This window comes from Cetorhinus maximus, chromosome 1, assembly GCF_964194155.1.
Source record: "Cetorhinus maximus chromosome 1, sCetMax3.hap1.1, whole genome shotgun sequence".
Lineage (NCBI taxonomy): Eukaryota > Metazoa > Chordata > Chondrichthyes > Lamniformes > Cetorhinidae > Cetorhinus > Cetorhinus maximus.
Genome location: NC_135879.1, coordinates 188,607,923 through 188,614,639, shown reverse-complemented (window position 1 = coordinate 188,614,639; position 6,717 = coordinate 188,607,923). Strand labels below are relative to the sequence as shown.

Below are 6,717 nucleotides of genomic sequence, written 5' to 3'. Positions count from 1 at the left end.
CACAAGAACCTTACATAGAACCATAGAATGGCCATTTGACCCATCATGGTCATGCTGGCTTTCTGGAAGAACACCTCATCTAGTTGCACTCACCTACCTTTTCCCCATAGCCCCACATTTAAAAAAAATTTCAGATGATTATCCAACTCCTTTTTGAAAGCCTCAACTGAATCTGCCTCCCCCACACTTTCAGGCTGTGCATTCCAGATCCTACCCATGCTGCATAAATTAGTTTTTCCTCATGTCTCTGTTGTACCATTCACCTTAAATCAGTGTCTTCCAATCCTTCTGCCAATGGGAACAGCTTCTCCCTATTAACTCTGTCCAGGCCCCTCATGATTTTGAATATCTCTATCAAATTTCCTCTTAATTTTCTATTCTCCGAAGAGAATAGCCCCAGCTTCTCCAATCTATCTATTTAACTGAAGTTCCTCATCCCTGGAACCATTCTGGTGAGTCTTTTCTACACTCTCTCGTACTTTCACATCCTTTCTAATGTGTAATTCCCAGAACTCGCACAGTACTCCAGCTGAATCAGTGTGTTAGGCATTGTAATGTGGATCTTTAAGTTGTGTGCTTACAAACTTTAGCTATCTGAGAAACTGTTTGATTTCTTACGGGGATACATTTTGTTTATTTGTAATTATGGTCCAGACGATAACAGCAAAGCAGGAAGAGAGTGGGGGAAGTTGCAGGGATGTAGATTTTAAAGGCTGGGAACCTGGGAGTAGGGGCTTATCACAAATCCCACGGAATCTAACAGCAAAAGCTGATTTTTAAATAAAAGGTTCCGTGATTGCGAGGCTGTCCGGCTGTGTTTAGGTCAGCTCTAAGCTGCCGCCGTGGATTTACCATCCAGGCGGGAGCTGATGTTGATCTAGGATCATGTCCGTTCAGAGAACGCCAAGCACTGGGATAGAAGGTGGCACTGTGAGGGAAAACTCTTTCGAGTTACCAACAGTCACAGATTGCAACTTCTTTTGAGTACAATCAGTTCTTGGTTTTCCAGGAGTGGGACATGAACCCACAACCCTCTGATTCAAAGGCGAGGGTGCTATGAACTGAGCCACAGCTGACACCTCCTAATAAGTCACTTGGTTCCTTAAACATATCAGGGGAGATGAAAAGGACACACCCCAGATGGGAACGGGTACCAAGAGGGGATCAGATGGGAGAGGGGGCGGGTCCAATTGTTGTGGGGGAGGGGTCAGCCGATCATAGGTTCCAATCACAGGCGTTTTGGTGGGCCAGGGGAAGTACTCCTGCTTCTCTTGGACCACAAGCTGTGCTGGAAAGGCGCTGTTCCATCTGGTCATTCTCATCTTCCTTCAGCTATCGGCTTTCCCAAGGTCAGTAGAAATCCTGTTGGCCAAAGAAAAATTTAAAATGTAGGCAAAACATGACTGAGGCAGGCAGCCACGTTACAATATTTCAATTCAGACTCACCTCTGGAGAGCAGGTCAGCTACCCATCCTCCAAACTACCTCTGTTAAAACTGGAAATGGGCGGGTTGGGTCCGGATTCTGTACTGGGAGATTACAGTAACTCTGTCAGTGGCTACTGGTGGGAGAGCTGATTGCACACACTAGATGGTCGGAAAGGAGTTGAGAAACTGTCTTTCCCTTGTAAAATGAAGCAAGAGAGTTGTGACAGATGAAGCGAATGATGAGAGTTGAGAAATATCAGAATAACTATGTGGCATCATTATCCCAATAAGGTACATTATATTCTTAATTACAATATATAATGTAAATTATATTTGACAGCGTGTAAAATGTTTACTCTAATTACTAAATCTTTAAAGTTCACAAGGGGAAAAAAGTGCAATGGTCTTAGTTTTGGCATCACCCATTTAGCAGCAATTTGAATTAAAAGGATCTGTCACAGGATTCCGCAAACGTTTATTTTGCAGGCCAACATATTTCAGCAATGCAGCTTGTGTCAGTTTATCACTGCATTGCAAAAGTTATCATTGCGATGCAAATCGAGCCAGGATTTGCAGTTCAGGTTACAATCTTGCAAGGTGAGCACCTCAACTTGACATGGAAACAGTACTCAAAAACAATGCACGGAATAATTTACTAGGTAACAAACTGCGCTCCCTCTCAGTCAGTGTAGTGGCGGCGTTGGAGTGGGGGGGAATCTCATTCACAAATCAGGAGGATTGAAGGTCTACTCCAACGTCAAAATTGATCCTGGCTCCGCCCGCGGAGTGACGTCAGGCGGGTGGGTGGAACCTGCGCGGTCTCGTCGCTCGGTTTCCTTTCTCCTTTCAGCTTTTGGGCAGCAACATGAGCCGCGACTGAGAGTGAGGAAAAACTGGCGGAGAAACTTGGAGCAGCCTTGGGACAGACAGACAGACAGACAGAGAGGGAGAGGGGGTGAGTCAGCCGCGCACTTTGTCTAAAATGCAGCAGCTGGAGCATTCCAGTGGAACTAGCGAGCGGCGAAGGAGTGGGGACGAGGAGGGAGTTTTGAGCGGAGAGAGGAGCGCAAAGTGCCTGCGGTTCATAAGGTGCGCTGGGTGTGGGATGTGCCGACTTTTAGCGGCTGCACTCGGTAGGCTTTTGCAGCGCTCCCCGTGCCCACGCCGGGGTTGAGGGAGGTCGGGGCGGCCGGAGCTCTCGCCCCCGCACCGTCTCCCCTCCTCCAGCCTTTACTTAGCTGTCATCAACTCTTCGGCTCTGGTTAAACTTCACAAGCCGTCACACCCGGAAACCTCTCGAGTGGGTCCACTGAAGCGATTGGTTCCTGTGAAAGGAAAAGACTGAAAAAAAAAGACATCCCGTTCAAAAGTTTTTCCCTTTTTCGGATACAATTTATTTGATCTTTTAAAAAAATGTATAAAGTGTAACAATTGTATGTGATGTGATTCTTGTTGGGGCCTGTGGGTGGTTAGTGCCAGTTATCAGATTTGATGACATGTATCTCTTCCTGTTCTTTGTAGCCTGCGGGGTGAGTTTTTTTGAAAAAATAATTTTGCAAAATGGATTGAATTGAAAAGGGCGTGCTGGGGATTTTGTAACTGCAAGGAGACGTTGCAGAGAGCCTCTGCTGCTTTCTTTCTTCCAAAGATTTAAACTATATTATTTTGTTTAAAAAAGGTAACAATCTAAGGCTGCTGTTCTCCAGACCAGCATCTATTTCATGTTTTTCTGACGTGTATTTCTAGGGCTCAAGACTTTTTGACATTGGCATTAACCACGACTTAAACCTTTCTGTTTTTATAATGCGTCTCTGCAAATGTCAACTATCATATGTTTTAAATAAATAGTTGCCAACCTAGTTTCATGTTATTGTTGATGGAGGAAAAACAGAATCACTTTTATATTCTATATAATGAGTAATTGTTTTGGAAAAACTTCCCTTTTGCTACATTTTCCTTATATAGGTTTCTGTGACCTTTACTTAAATGTTTTTGTATGGGCAATATACCAAGATGACTAAAAAGGAAAGGATTTTTCTGGTGTGAAAAGGAGCATAGTGAACACACTTATTCTTCTGCAAGTCTTCCTATAATGAATGTTTAATTTTGTATCACGTAACAGCCCCTGGCTAAAAAGTTGGGCAGCTGAAAACATTTCCAACTCATGGCAAAATTCCCCTTCAGCCAATTTTATGTTAGTGACCCATGGCGGCATTTCCTCTGGTTTATGTGTCCTGCTTAAAATTTCTCTTGTAAAATGAATGTTGGGAAGCTTGATGTGGAAGGTCAATGATAGTAGAAGTGTGACCATGTAAGCTTCTGTATTGATAAAATGTACTTCTCTACTCTAAGGTGAACTATGGGCATTAGTCAGGGTATTGTCATGAGAGGTATTAACAGTCTGTTTATTTTTACATATATAGTATGGCAAGATTTGATTTGCATACAGTTTGAATAATTAATCTACAGAAGTTAATCAATGCTGCAATTGTGGGAATGGATTACTTTGAAAGTGACATACTTGAGTGAGAAGTTGGGTGGCACTGGATAGAAAACTCATTTGACATTTTAGATTTGGATTTGAATCTGGCATAGGCTGTTGGAATGAAATTTTAATTTTGCACATTTTTCTACAGCCTTTGTTGAAGGAATGTAACATGTCCACAATAGTCTGTTACATATTTAGTAGTGAATGCAAATTAGTTAATTTACATTGTCTTCTTTCCTGAGCTGTATTGTGATTCTGAATATTTATGTTTGTGGCGATACGTTTTCCATCCTTTCCCACCCAACTCACAAGTGTTATTATGGATTGCAGCTGCAGGTGACTTGAAATGAAGATCGACGTCTCAAGTTTGATCCCGTTAAGTACTGGCAGCTTGGCAAAACTTGGAAAATTGTATTAGAGTTGCCGATGAGCAAGTCAGCTTATCCAAATGTCAGCAAGTTATGGTCAACATTGTTTTAAATGCATATAGTCAATGGTACATCATTGGGTGGGGGAATCATAGAGGGAGTACAAAGAAGAATGGGTGTCTAAGTTAGTAGGGCAGAGTAAGGGGCTTTTTATTTTATTTTGCTTTTATTTGAAGCATTCAATATCTTCAAAGGCATATATGAAGTGGACTCAAAAGCTTCTGGAAATCAGGACACTGATTTGCCCTTAAATGAGAAAGTTGACTACACACTAAAGATATATGTATTGTTACGTACCTAGCAGGTAGTTGAAGAGAAGGCTGTTACAAATTTTAAATGGGTGACAAATGCATTTTAGGCAAACAGGACTTGGTGTCATGTAAGTGGGATAATGTTGGGGCTGGTGCAGTGGGTGAATTGTAACTTTTGCTCCTATTATTTCCAAAGAAAATGTGGCAAAGGATTGCTTGTGCATTAATAATGCATTGTGGATAACCGTGGTCTCGGAGCTTGCTTGATTGCCTGAATTGCCAGAAATTTCCTAGACCTTGCTCTAAAATTGATCAAGAATATTTGTTTCTTCAAAGAGTTGGTACAGCGATACCTTTGCACCCACTACAGGGGTACCCATTCTTGTTTTCGTTGGCTCCATAGGTGTGTAACGTGGAGCTTGGGGTGGTGGGGCTACATGTAAAGTTCAAATCTCTACACCCATTAATTTGGTTACATCTCCGGTTGCTGATACTGAAATCTTGGTGCTCTGATTTGAGGAACTATCCACTAATGACGGAGTCAAGCTGAACATTCCTTTTCAAACCCTCAGGCCATCAAAATTGAAATGGACCAAGCTAAGAAATAATACAAATTCACAAGGGTTACCTAAGCTTCTATAATGATAAAAAACTGCATTCAGTACTTGGGGGCCAGATCTGATCTACAGGCTGATGTTTGGTCATTGTTGTGGTCTTTCTTCACAACTTTTTGAATGACTTTGTCGAAGAAAGATCTTCAAGGCAGTGATGATGTGGTATTTGGAAAAATAAAATTAAGACTTTAGAAATGCAATGGCCTATCGAGAGCAGATGGAATGGAATTCTGTTTGACAAATTTAATAGAATTAACTGATATGATAACGGTAATGCAGTAGATGATTGCACAATGTTCAGCACCATTCGTGACTCCTCAGATACTGAAGCAGTCCATGTCCAAATGCAGCAAGACCTGGACAATACCCAGGCTTGAGCTGACAAGTGGCAAGTAACATTCGTATCACACAAGTGCCAGGCAATGATCATCTCCAACAAGCGAGAATCCAACCTTAATGCCTTGACGTTCAACGGAATTACCATCACTGAATCTCCCACTATCAACATCCTAGGGGTTACCATTGACCAGAAACTGAACAGGGCTAGCCATATAAATACTGTGACTACAAGATCAGGTCAGAGGCTAGGAATAGTGCGACGAGTAACCCACCCCTTGACTTCCCAAAGCCTGTCCACCATCTACAAGGCACAAGTCAGGAGTGTGATGGAATACTTCCCACTTGCCTGGATGAGTGCAGTTCCCACAACACTGAAGAAGTTTGACACCATCCAGGACAAAGCGGCCCACTTGATTGGCACCACATCCACAAACATTCATTCCCTTCACCACTGACGCACAGTGGCAGCAGTGTGTAACATTTACAAGATGCAGTGCAGGAATTCACCAAGGCTCCTTTGACAGCACCTTCCAAACCCATGACCACTACCATCTAGAAGGACAAGGGCAGCACATAGGTGGGAACACCACCACCTACAAGTGCCCCTCCAAGTCACCTACCTTCCTGACTTGGAAATATATCACTGTTCCTTCACTGTCACTGGGCCAAAATCCTGGAACACTCTTCCTAACAGCACTGTGGGTGTACCTACACCACATGGACTGCAGCAGTTCAAGAAGGCAGCTCACCATCACACCTTGAAGACAATTGGGGATGGGCAATAAATGTTGGCATAGAAACGTGCTGTATACATCCAGTGAAAGAATTAAAATAAAAGAGAACATATATAGAAATATAAAACTTACATTAGAGAAATGGGCCATTTGGTTCAATCAACCTTCTGTTCTAATGTTTATCCTCCTTGTGAGCAAATAGCTTTAATTGCATTTACCCACCCTGCTCACATCTGTTCAACCTTGTTTCTGTCATTAAAGTATTCAACCTAATCTTGAATGTTGACATTGTTTCTGCCTTAACCACTAAGCCTGAAAGGCAATTTAGCAGCCTTAACCCTGTATTAAGAAGTTTCTTCAGCCTTCTATTCCAAATCTTGTACCTGTGGCCTCTTGTTCTTGATCTCTCAATTACTAGAACAATCTGTTTCTATCTA

At 42.5% G+C, this 6,717-nt stretch overlaps 1 protein-coding gene across 2 annotated transcripts in view; it reads left to right on the top strand.

Moving 5' to 3' along the window:
* Positions 1-2,214: 2,214 nt before the first annotated feature.
* Positions 2,215-6,717, top strand: part of LOC144685960 (talin-1) — a 255,104-nt gene continuing 250,601 nt past the window's right edge. For both annotated transcript variants that reach the window (XM_078551056.1, XM_078551029.1), the window contains exon 1: positions 2,215-2,381. The gene's annotated coding sequence lies outside the window, so the exon portion shown is untranslated. The remainder of the gene's footprint in view (positions 2,382-6,717) is intronic.